The following is a 13,659-nucleotide window of genomic DNA, read 5'->3' as shown; positions in this document are numbered from 1 at the left end:
TATAGTAAACTAGTAGCTAATGTTAGCTCATTGCAGAGGTAGGACGTAAAATTTGCAGCCCTTTTCAAGCTTACTCCGACAAAATGGGCTTACAACAACTTAATTGTAACTCAACTTTTTTTACTTTTTTTTTTTTTTACACGCCGCATTCGATGCCTTCCTAGCGTGTATGAGATGGAATAGTAGCGTTTGCGACCATCTTTATATTGATTTTCAGCATTTGGTTAGTTTATTTGGCATAGAACAGAAATTAGTTTTCACTGCTGCTGTCAGTCTTAGCCAGGACACATACGGTATGCTCATATGCTCCTACCTCTTGTATGGCTGAAAATGTGTCTGAAATTAGATGACAGCAAAGAACAAAACAACTATTCCCATCATTAGCTATGTAATATTGATCCTGCTCATCTAAGAACAGATATACATCCATTTTGAAATATTTTAATCTTATAATTTGATTTTGATTTTTTTTCCATGACTTTTTGGTGAGGCCTCTAATGGTCACCCACCACTGCCTGAAAGATCAACCATCAGGCACAGAACTGAGTCAACCAACCAACCATTTTGACTCACATTCAAACCAAGGATTTTTTATTTATTTTTTAATTTTATTTTGAGTGACCCTAAGGCCATGTATACACGTAGCCGGGTTTTTTTGCAAATGGGAGGTATTTTTCTGCGGCTTGCCCTGTCATCCACACGTCCGCGGGGATTTTTTTTCATTAAAAACAAAGGTTTCTAAAAACTCCGGCCAAAGTGAAGATTTGCGCATTTCTCCGGCTCCGCGGTCGCGCATGTCAGTCAGTAAACAAAGTTCTACGTATTGCTCTACACACGTCACTCAATCACATACCTCAAGTTGTTAAAAAAAAAAAAGGCGGACACTATTTTTTTTATACACCCAAAGGAGGGAAATATCAGTTTTTAAAAATACCTACGTGTGTACATGGCCTAACATACACTACATGTTTTTGTTTTAACTGTGAGAGGAAGATGTGTAAACTCCACGCAGAAAAGCCTATGACAACATGCGGAAAGAGGAACAGTTGGAAGAGCCACTTCATCATGTGTTGCTGCAAACAGCTGCAACATGTGATAAGATGATGAGAATTTAAATCAATATCCCGATACTTTCTCATCACACAGTTTGATAGATTGCATGTCTCTGCCTGAGATTCCAAATTGTTCCAATAAGAGGCCAAATGAGCCTTTTCCCTATGAGTAATCTCTCATATGATGAAAAGTAAAAAAAAAAAATCTGTTGGAGAAAAAAATAAAACATTTTAAACACAGGATGTCTTCCATATTCCTGGACTGTGTTTTAACAAGCAATATGTTTATTTTGTTAGTTTTTCCAAGAGATGCAAATTAATAATAATGCATCAGATTTCCTATACCACTTTTCTAGACACTCAAAAACGTTTTACAATGGAATGGATAGCTACATTATTCATGCACTCACACAGGGGTGGGGGGGGGGGGCTAAGCTACTTAGGTAGCCACAGCTGACGGAAGCGTGGCTGCCAGTGTGTGCCTACAGCCCCCTCCGAGCACCACCAAACATTCATACCTTCCATACACCAGTGTGCTTAGCACTGGAAGGAATGTGTGTGAAGTGCCTTGCCCAAGGACACAACCACAACGACCGTCTCTACACCCTAAGCCACGGCCTCCAAAAATTGTAACCATTCCAAATGTGTCTTTGTGCTCTTATCAGTAAAATAGAAATATTACAGTAGTATAGAGAATAAATTCATCCTGTCAAATATGAACAGATGCATTTTGTATTATTGCTACCCCAAAAACTTAATTTTTCTAGATTTTCTTGTCAACAGCTTTCTGCTATTATAATTGCTATTTTGACATCTATTTTAAACAGGTGATTTGATGTTTCATCTATCTGAATAGGTAATCAAATGCAGCCTGTTTGTTTTTCCAGCATACGGCATATAGAAATCAATTCATGATCACTGAAAATCACTGAGGACTATAGATTCTATACGTTGACAAAGTGAACCTTTTGAATCTCCAACATCGCCTGTAATTGCAGAAAGGCTCCATGTGTGGTATACAGACAACCTACTTTATTATTACTTCTCACATCAGGAGATAGTTGAAAGCTTATGATGTGCAACTTGAAAGCGTTGCGTGATTATTAGCTGACAGTGATGCATACGCACAAGAGGGGTCTGACAAACATAAGGGACGTGCAGTGCAACCACGGCTCATCGCCAATGTGCAACAACAACCCGCTAAAAAAGAGCGCAAATTCCTTCCAGCGCGTCTCTATACGCAAATGCGCAATGCAACCTCATTTGCATTGCATTACTTTGAAGTTGCTGTGCGCCTCTGTGGATCTATATGGATTCCTCGGATTTGTTTATGTGTGAGGAGTACCGTCGAGCCAAATAGAGCGGAAGGGGGGTTGGGGGTGCATGGGGGCTCTCATACATGCAGCCGATAAAGGGCTCCATTGTATGACTGAGTGAAGGCTAATTTGTGCTCGAAAGCTTTTGGGCGATCCTCATTAATCTGTTGAACGTGTGATGACAGAAAAACTAACGCCTCTCTCTTGTAATGCATACGTCAACTGTCAACATATAAGAAGAGGTTTCGTATAGTCCACCTGCGCGGTGAAGCCATTAAGACAATAAAAAGATCTTTACGCGCATTGTTTCACTACTACAACAACTGGGTGTTCCTAAAGCCTCCCAAGCATGATTAAAGAGAAAAGTAGCCGAGTGTGTGCAACATACAGAGACGCACTGACACAGTTGTGTAACTCTAATGCACGCTGGAACCACACACACACACACACACACGTCAAGATATAAAAGGCACAATACATCTTCCAAGTGATTGAAATGAAAACTTACGCTGTATGCAGTGACTTGTTTGTTTGCTCCTCTTTCTTCTTTGTTCGTCAGCGCAAAGGAGACGCAATTACGACGAGGACGTGTTGCGGACAAGAAGTGCGCATTTTAACTTCCAGTTTGCAGCGTTCCAGCAAATCACCCGCTTGTCTGCAGCCAGTCCGCCGCTTCAGACGCTGTCCAGAGGCGAGTGGTGCTGAACGGCTTTCCTACTTTGCCCCCTCTCCCTCCTCTTCCCAATCCTCATTTTGATTGCACAATGCTTCCCGCCCACACAGGGAGATTTTTACACACACCCTCTCTCCATTCAGATCACCACTGGCGAGCTGCAGGCTCATTTTGAGTTCCACCACATGTGCTTAAAACTTGAGAAAATGACTCGTAATTGCGCTGTGTAAAAAAATAAAATAAAAATAATTTAAAAAAGACAACATCACCCCGTGTGATGGATATACTAAGGGTAAGGAACAAATGAGTTGTTATTTTTTAACTTTAACTCGCTCCGTCCCATCACTTTTTACTTTCACCGCCAACCGTGAACATCTGTTAGTAAAGCGCCCACTGGCGTCTATTTGGCATTACTGCACATTTTGGACGCGCATGCACGCGATACGCGCGCACACTTTCAGTTCATGAAGCGCGCCATTCGTGATTGTCACACCCTCGGGTAATGTCGACCTATTTCTCATTGGAATCGCTTTTCCTTTTTTCTATAGTTTTTTTTATTATCGCCATGGCGCTGATTGCACGTATTGATCCAGCAGTCCAATCAGTGCGTCTTTGATTATTGGACCACGTGAACGAGTTGCCTCTATTTTCAAGATGCAATTTTTTTTCTTCTGGGTGTGATGTGCTGGGGTGCATTTTGGAAGCGCCTGTTAAGGACCTAAAGGTCTAAAGGCTTAACACTTGTGTAGCAGGCCCCCCGAACAAGGATGAAACTTTACTGATGATTTTTCATTTTATCTTTGTCACCATGAATCACCGTTCATCACCAAATCACAGTGAGTCCTAATCACCATAAGTGCTGAAAGATAACCCATGCAAAACAATAATCAAAACTATTTACATGTACAAACACATAAATGCTAACAAACGAATTATTAAATAAAATATACCTTTTGCCTCTTCGAAGGGGCTACCAATACAAAATAAGGACAATCCTCGACGATGCGCAGCAAACTTTTCCAGCGTCCTTACGCTATTAAGCTACCTCAATTACGAAAGGTACTAAAACGGAAGTTACTCTTTAAAATAAAAGCATTACCCCAAAACCGGAAGTGACTATTTACCATGCAAATTTCAAAATAAAACACAATCACTATTCCGTTAAGAAATATGATTGAGGTTATTTACAACTTGTTTGTGTTTAAATGTGGGTTATTCATGAGGTACACATGTTGCAAGAGGCGGAAATATGGCTTTCAAGCCTTAAAATAGGCTATAGGCTAATATTGTAAACTACTGTAGACTATACAGATGGTCAACAACCAAACAATGTTGTGTGGCATTTATCAATGCAAACACATGCTAACGTTTCGGCAGAACCCGGAACATTCCCTTGATGTTAGGCAGGGGGATTTGTTGTAACTAATTATTCCTAATTAATTCCTAATGTTTTCTGTACGCTCTGTGTTACTAGGGAAAATCAAGCCAATATCCAAATGCTAAGAAGCACACCAATGGTAATGTGTGACATTTTCCACCACAAAAGTGAAACTATGCTGTGTTTACTAGGGTGAGCAAACGAGGCAGGTTTTCAGGATGTCAAAGAACAAGGGATTTATTTCCAAAAGAAAAAACAAAAGTCAAACAAGGAACGTGTAAAAACTACTAAACTAACAAAACACCAAAAGCAGAGGCAAAGTAACAAATCCAACACACTAGGACAAGGTCAGAAGATTGACATAGATTTTGAAATGGAAACAAATGATCCACCAAAGACTGTAAGGAAGGAGGGAACTAAATAGGAGCAAACTAACGAGACAATAACAAACACCTGGCAGAGGGCGTTGATGGGAAGACACAAGGGGAACGGGATGACGAGCACAATGACAACACGGACACTTTACTGAGACCTAATCAAACAAAACACAGATCATGATAAACCGTAACAAAACTAAACAAACCCAAACCACAACAAAATGTCCTCCATTAATAATAGGAAGTGGAGTGCGTGTTACCGCGACTGGTATACCAGGCCAGGCCAAGAGTCATCCTTTTTGGAAATGAAAATATGGTCACCCTAGAAACCATATTTTTAGATTGATTTAGATGTAAATGACTTGATGTAAAAGCGAAATTAAATTCATTTAATCTCTAGTAATACTTTGGAAGAACTATGCTATGACAAAAGCAAATAGAAAATAAGGAAATCTAGAACAAGTCTTTTTTTTATCGATAATTTGCTTTTGTATTTGTTTTTCTCATTGCAGAGACTCAATTTAAGCACAATCATTTATAACGGCTGACTAATACATAATTAATTAAACATCTGCTTCATAAATGTATCAAATGGTAAGGGCTGTATATTTCAGCATATTGCATCATGCTCAGCTTCAAGCATTTCTATTGTAAATGTGGGCGTGAATGTGAGTATGTGCCTTGTTATTGACTGGTGGCCTGCAGTCGAGGGTGTCGTCTTCCTTTTGCTGGGACAAACTCCAGCCAGCCAGCGACCTTTTGCCCTCAACCGGATTGGCATCATGCAAAATTGACCTTCATCACATTGTTTTTTTTCCCCTCTCTTTGTATCATTAAAAATGACTTCACTTGTTACAAGTCATGGCTACACGAGGTTCCGTTCGGCAGCATGTGTTGTCGATCACTTGAATTCTACATACTCGTGGATTGTTGCAACCAGATGCGCCATTTCAAGCTTGGTTTTCATTTTATTTGGGCATAATTAACTCATTCACTGCCATTGACGGCTATAGACGTCAACAATTCATTTGTACTATTTCTATTAGTTTAACATTTTTTTCCCACTTTTGTTAACAAGAGGCTAGAACCTAGAAAAAAAATATTGTACATTTAGAACAGATACAAAATTTGTGATTAATCGTGAGTTAATTAGTGAAGTCATGCGGAAAAAAAATAATAGTCTGACTCCCCTAATTTTTAAGTCTTCTCTTCTTTAAGAAAAAAAGTAATTGTATTTTTTTTCAAATAATCTTTTCTTTTTAAAGAAAAGATTATTAAAACTCAGGCGATTAAAATTTGTAATCATAATTAATCGCATTACTTCACTAGTTAACAAATTTTAGATCTGTTCCAAATGTACAATAAAAAAATCTAGGTTTTCATACTCTTGTTAACACAAGTGGGGGAAAAAATTTAAACTAAGAGAAATAGTTCAAATTAATTTTTGACGTTTTTAGCCTTCAATGGCAGTGAATGAGTTAAAATGTATGTTTCATTCATCTCTGTGAGGATTAAAAGTAATCCAACAGGAGCTGAACCATCATCTATGTAAAATCTATTCCCTCTGTTTTATTTATTTTTTTTTTTTTAATGGCTGAATAGCAAACCTGAACAGAATAAAATGTATCTAACACTCCATCAGCGCAACATCTCCTTGGTGGAAAAGGGACTGAGACACAAACTACAGCAAATGTGTGCATGCAAAATGCATGTGTTGTGGGGGAGCCCTGTTTTTATAGGATACTTTATTGGAGGTGTATCCCTGTTTTCCTATGATGTCACACATACTCTTCAGGCTGTGACTGAACCACAACACCATCAGTGATATCACAGTTTCTTAATGTAACTACATGTGCATCAACGATAGATTCTCTCAATCAGGCTCATTCTCACTGAAATGGAACCATAAAATTACCGTTTTTGATGCTTTCCTGAAATAGAATCTACTGCCCTTTTTTGGTTGAGGGTGAAATTTCAATAATCTGCCGACTACTGTAAAGGGTCTACATGAGGTATTGCTTTTCCTGTTCAGGGTCAAGGGTGACCAGGAGCCTATACAGTATAGGCGTACCAGCTGAAAATTACAGGGCGCATATATTAAAGACAACCGTTGACACTCTCATTAACACCTGTGTTTTAAATTAACTTAAGATGCATAATTTTGGAAAGTGTGAGGAAATGTTTTCAAAGAATATTTCTGCTAAAAGGAAGAACATGCAAAAAACACACAGAAAGGTCCAAGCCGAGAGTCGAATCCCAAATTTTTCACTGCAAGGTAAGGCTGATTTTAAAAAAAATAATATAAAATTGAATAATCAATATTGAATCGATCTTTTCAAGGCCGATATCAATTCATAAAATTATTAATTAATTATTTTATATATCTATTTCCCCATAAATTCTTAAGAAAATAGAATTTCAAAGGATGATTATTTTTTTTATCTTACTGATTTCTTAAAATTTACTGTTCACATGTATTTTCTTACATTTATGAAATACCTCACTTATTGCAGACAATTCAGGATCTTTTTAGTTTGTAATTACAATTATTGAATTACATTATGAACATATTTTAATCTCATCCTTCCTGATGTCAATGTTTGTGTAACACTTAAGCGATTATAACACGTGTTACTTTCGTTCATAAACTAAATCATTTGACCAGTTACTGCCGCCGCAAGATTTACTTTGGAATTTAATATTTGTGGAGTTTTTGTCATGTCCTTGACATTTAAGAATAATGGATGGGGCGCCATTAATCGATATTGGATTGAATTGAAGTGAATCGAATTGAATCAGAATTTTTTTTTAAATCGAATCGAACTGAAGTCTTGTGAATCGAAATGAAATAATTTGAGGAAATTAGAATCGATACCCAACACTACTGCAAGGTAAACGTGCTATCCACTGTGCTGCCTCAATCATCAGCGTTTGGAATCAACCTTGAATGCTTTAGTTTGATGTGACTCATTCAGTGGTAATAAATGAAAATGTAAACAAATGTGTTTATCCTGGAATTGGTGTCAGTGTAAACAGTGACTTTCAGTCACTTACTGTGTAATTTTTGTATTATTTTGTGAAGTGCACATTGAAAAGTCAAATTAGGCTATTATTATGGATAAATGAAGAAGCCCTTTGAAGACTTACTGGCAGAATGCAATGTAGTTCAGCCTACAAATATTTGAAGAAGATTTTTCTTTTGTTGACTTGAGGACAGCAGATTTTCATTCCCTGCGCAGCTCATCTGTTAGCAAAATACAGATGTCTCTCTTCTACATTGCCTTCAGAGCCTTGCTCACACACATAGACTGTGAAGGCCACCTGTGTGTGACGGAGACAAAGCGCCACATTAAATAAAGATAAAAACACCCTTAAAGCCATATAAATCCCCACATAAACCAAGCTTGGAAAACTTTGTGCAAACAACAGATGAAAGTTTCCAACTGTGTTATCACAGATGGTTTGGTGCATGTCAAATCAGTGCATCGGATGACACTTTCAAAAGTCATGTGGTACTAGTACACTGTGTATTTTGCTGGTGTGGTGGCACTTTCTCCATGGTCAACCCCCTTCTTGAGAAGTGCTGATGGAGGTTACATCAGCAGCGAGACAGACGGAGTCGTTCTGGGCACGGTGCCATTAATGTGTCTGCCTGCTGTCCTGCCTCCCAACACTGCAGCCCTCCGCAGATGTAATTGTCACTGCAGGTGGCCCTCACTGCAATAAGCATTCATCAACTGAGCGTTAACCTCTCCTCTCTTATAGAGGATGACTTGTCTTTGTGTCTATACTTGCGACTTTGTACTGTGTGAGGTTAGGCTATGTGGAAGCTGCACACAATGAGGATTTTGGAACCGATCACCGATCAGCGAGTTTTAAAAACTGATCAGTGATCCTATCAGAAGATGAACCAATACATCTATTTCAAGAACTAGTTTATTTACTGAACAGTCAACCCCTGTTATACGCAAGAAACCGGACCGGCCCAAAAATAGCTCAAATTTGCAAATAATTGACACCCATTGAAATACATTGGGAAAAATAATAACAATTAAACCCTATAAATTCTCCCTAAAATGCTGATAAACATTCAATACACCGGAAAGGGAGCAAATAAATAAATAAATAACACCCCTTGACCACCTAAAAATTAAAAAAATAAAACATTTTAACAATTATATTCACTCAATCACTGCCATTGACGGCTATAGACGTCAAAAATTAATTTGAACTACTTTTATTAGTTTAAAAAAAAAACACTTTTGCCAACAAGTGTATGAAAACCTAGATTTTTTTTATTGTACATTCAGAACAAAATTTGTGATAAATCAATTAGTTAACTAGTGAAGTCATGTGATTAATTACAATGAAAAAAATGTAACCGCCTGATGCCCCTAATTTAGAAAAAAAAATAATAAAAATAAGGGGCGTCAGACGATTCAAATTTGTATTCGTAATTAATCTCATGACTTCAATAGTTGACTCACGATTAATCACAAATCTTATATCTGTTATAAATGTACAATAAAAAAAAAATCTGGGTTTTCATAAAAAATGAAATGAAATGGAAAAAAAGTTAAACTAAGATAAATAGTTCCCATGAATTTTTTACATCTATAGTCGTCAATGGCAGTGAATGAGTTAAAAACTAATTGAAGATTGACCGCAGCGAGCCCCACACAGAGTCAACCACGCTAAGGGCCCCCCAGGACGAACACCCCGCCCACAAGAGAAGACCAGCCACCCCTTCAAGTGTGGAGACCCCCCCCATGAAGAACCACTGGAGTTAAAGACAACCAAATAAAAACAGTTAGAATCCCAAAAGAAAACAGAATAAAAGGCTAAAAGCAAAGCTAAAAGACAATATGATACGTATTATAATGAACTAGCAACTAAGAAAAGAAATAAGCTCTGGTAGGAGGTGCTCGGTTCCTCACATGAGTTTGGCCTTCGTCGCCGCGGATGACGTCATCGTGCCGTTGTTATGACAAGCGTCACTCTGTTCACTTTCTTGCTGAATGGTCTCATTATGGTGTATTTTGACTTTTTTGGTTGCTATGTCCATTTATAGCAATACTTTGAGAAGTGACATTAGAGGCGAAGAACTTTGGGTTGTTTTGAGGCAGGGGTCCAAGACGGGCTGCCAGCTAAAGTCTGCTAAAAACAACTTGTTCTAAAAAATTGCTTATTTTCATACACTATTATAATTTTAACTTTTGTGCTCCTGTTAAATGAAAAGAGAGATCTCAAAATCGACATTTTTGTCCAAACCATCTATTTTTGTCACTATCTTAAAACTAATGTTGTCGATGTGTGGACCCTTTTGTCGGAGCGGGTCACATATTAGTTCATGTGTAAATAACCTATTGCCCTGGGAACGCCCGGCTCGGGCATCTGGTTCGGATGCCTCCTGGACGCCTCCCTGGGGAGGTGTTCCGGGCATGTCCTACCGGCCGGAGGCCCCGGGGACGACCCTGGACACGCTGGAGAGACTACGTCTCTCGGCTGGCCTGGGAACGCCTTGGGATCCTGTCGGAGGTGCTGGGTGAAGTGGCTGGGGAGAGGGAAGTCTGGGCTTCCCTGCTAAAGCTGCTGCCCCCGCGACCCGACCCCGGATAAGCGGAATTGAAGACAGAACGGAACGGAACGGAACGCCCCTGTTACTCGTTATGCCCAAACTTGGTGTGACGGAACTGATCAATCATCAGCAAAACTTATGTGGACATCTCTACTTATGCCCACTTCAACCTTCATCCATCCCATTTTGTTTGGCTCTGCCTAATTCTTCAAAATTAGCAAGAAAAGTATCTAGTATCATTCTGTCGTTGACGTCACCAGGCTGATGCGTCAATCACGCGGTTGTTGACATAAAAGTGGGCGTGCCAAGATCTGATGAAAACAAAAACAAAATTCCGCAGTCCATAGCTATAAAATACAGTAAGTGGCAATGTCTACGCATTAGAGCAGACCTTTAAAGTCCTCCCGGAACAATTTGTGCTCCTCGTGCTTAGCCCACAAGGATTTGTGTTTGGGATTCTAATGGCACGAGTGTTGTTTCAAATTGGTTGTTAAAGAGATTCACGTCTCTCCTTGGCCTGCATGTGCCGGGATTGTTCTTTGCATGGTGTGATGTGTGCAAGACAAGACCGTGCAGCAGAGTAAAGAAAGAAATTCCCTTGGGTATTTCAACTGGATACGTGTTATACATGAAGAAAAGAAAAACACTGAAATGAAGGAAACACATCCCTGGCAGCCATTCTGGCAGCTAATACCAATTATTTGACTGATTACTTTTTCATTAATGGATTCTATGAACACGGAATGTAGCCAATGTTGATCTTGTTCTGTGTTTTGAATGACATTTCCAGGACGTCTTCAAAGCCATACTGACAGTCTGGGGAAAAAAATGCTTCATGTGTGCCCTTTCTATTGAATGGTCATCAGCCAATCGCTGTATGTTATGTATTCCTGTTGCGATGCTGTTGGACATGACACACACTCAGCTCATCAGCCATCAATAATTCCTTCATATTTATAAAACAGAGGAGCAACCTTGAGCGATTGCCCATTTACACTACAGGAGCACAATTGACTGGCCATTCATTTTACATGCTTTAAAATCCATATTGCACACGGGTTGTGGGCCAGATGTTCTTTTTATGCATCACATCTCACATGTTGGGAGAGGACATAACATTTTCAGATTATTGCAAGAGACATAATCTTTTCTTGTCATGTGGAGCGCTTGGCCTGCTGTGACTATTAGAGAGAATGAATTTTTTTGTTCATAAATATTTTGAGAATATTTCAAGTGTCATTCTGAATAGCAACTCCACCGCCTCGGAATCAACCCATGTTCATGGTTTATTTATCAAAAAAATATGGCATCTAATTTATAATTTACTTGCCTCTCCCAGCTTCCAATAAAGAATGTTCAGTCACATTTCTTTTTGCAACCATTCATCTTGAGTACAGTGCGCCTCAGAGGACTTCAGAGGGAACGAGTATCAATCAGAAAAAAAAAAAGAAAAAAAGCACAACATGCGCAAAGCAAGACACAAACCAGCAGACAGACGGAAAATTCCAACCTGTTATAAACTTTTTATTTTATTTTTTATTTTTATTTTTATTTATTTTTTACGCGTTATAAACTGATGCGATGCAACATTGTTCTTTCTATAGAGACTACCAAGCAAATTTTGAGTGGAACATCTAAACTGATGAGACCAAAAAAGCTTCACCGGCCAATTTAGGGTGAACTTTGAACTGCTAGTAAAAAAAAAAAATCCTTGGACAATGGCATGCCATAAACTACTTTGCACAGAGGCGTGGACCATTTACATGTGTGCGTATGCCGCACCTCTAAATGCTTCTGTTGTGGACAATCTTGAGAAGTGAATGTCACTTAACTCATTCACTGCCATTGACAACAATAGATGTCAAAAATTTATTTGAACTATTTCTATTAGTTTAACATTTTTTTCCATTTTTGTTAACAAGAGTATGAAAGCCTAGATTTTTTTATTTTTTGGTACATTTAGAACAGATATAAAATTTGTGATTAATCGTGAGTTAACTAGTGAAGTCATGCTATTAATTATGATTACAAATTTTAATCACCTGATTCCCCTAATTATTAATAATCTTTTCTTTAATGTTTTTTTTAAGAAAAGATTATTAAAAATTAGGGGCGTCAGGCAATTACAATTTTTAATCGTAATTAATCGCATGACTGCACTAGTTAACTCACGATTAATCACAAATTTTATATCTGTTCTAAATCAATAACAAAAAATTCTAGGTATTCATACTCTAGTTAACAAAAGTGGGAAAAAATGTTAAACTAATAGAAATAGTTCGAATGAATTTTTGACATCTATAGCCGTCAATGGCAGTGAATGAGTTAAAATGTCAGGAATGTTATCGCCAGGAAGATAGGAGGTCACGCACCATCAAACAGAGCAGAGATGCTCGAATTTCCGGCCAGACTGGTTGAATGTGATGTTTGAGGTTCAACTGATGACAGTAGTCTTCTTTTTTTTGTAGCCCATCTGCATGTCCTATTTTTGAACTGTTTTTATGATATGTGAAGGGATTATGTTTGTATGTATCGCAGAAAAAAATCATTCCAATTTTCTTCAATACGTGTAACTAAGAACCTTCTCCTCAGTCTTTTATCCATCACCAGAGATTATCGAGGGTCAGAGTGTTGTTTCAGTACACTGTGTGAATGTAATCCATTTCAGACAAATGTTCTCAGCCGCATCCAGGAATCGTTGTCGTGCATTCCAACACTTTATCTGGAAAAAGCCACAGAAGCGCCTCCACAATCACAGTCTACAGGATAAGTCGTGTTTGGCTATACTCATTGGAAGCAGCTGCCGTCAGAATAAACCTGTGGTGTATTTTAGTGCAGATGAAGATATGCCTTGTGGGAGGAAAGGCTGCCTCGGATGAACCCATGAAAATATTTACGCAGAGGATTACCAATCACCAAGCAAAAAGAAGAAAAAAAACTTTTTTTTTATAGTATTACCGAATTTTTGTCATACAAGTTTACAGTGTGCATCCCAATGGAAGACCCTACTGATCAAAAACACAACTATGACTTAGTGTGACGATGGAGAAAAGGAGAAAAAAAAAGGAAATGTGCACTGAACATTCCAGCTTATCTTAATTGCTTTTACTTGTGATAATTCTTACCAATCCATCAAAGCTGAACTGCCTTTGCAGCAGCACTAATGAAGATTGGTCAGGGTGGGTTATCACCGCTTGTGTGGTAATGAATTTGGTATCAAACGGAAAGGCACGTGAAAATTTAAACTCACTTAAACCACATCACATTTTGTTAGAGTAGCAGGCT

General features: G+C 38.4%; 1 protein-coding gene across 2 annotated transcripts in view; it reads right to left on the bottom strand.

Moving 5' to 3' along the window:
* LOC144037723 (metabotropic glutamate receptor 4-like) overlaps positions 1-3,072 on the bottom strand; it is a 191,266-nt gene extending 188,194 nt beyond the window's left edge. For both annotated transcript variants that reach the window (XM_077549467.1, XM_077549457.1), the window contains exon 1: positions 2,877-3,072. The gene's annotated coding sequence lies outside the window, so the exon portion shown is untranslated. The remainder of the gene's footprint in view (positions 1-2,876) is intronic.
* Positions 3,073-13,659: the final 10,587 nt, after the last annotated feature.

This window comes from Vanacampus margaritifer, chromosome 1 (assembly GCF_051991255.1).
Source record: "Vanacampus margaritifer isolate UIUO_Vmar chromosome 1, RoL_Vmar_1.0, whole genome shotgun sequence".
Taxonomy (NCBI): domain Eukaryota; kingdom Metazoa; phylum Chordata; class Actinopteri; order Syngnathiformes; family Syngnathidae; genus Vanacampus; species Vanacampus margaritifer.
The sequence above is the reverse complement of the archived record's forward strand: the minus strand, read 5'-3'. Positions and strand labels throughout refer to the sequence as shown.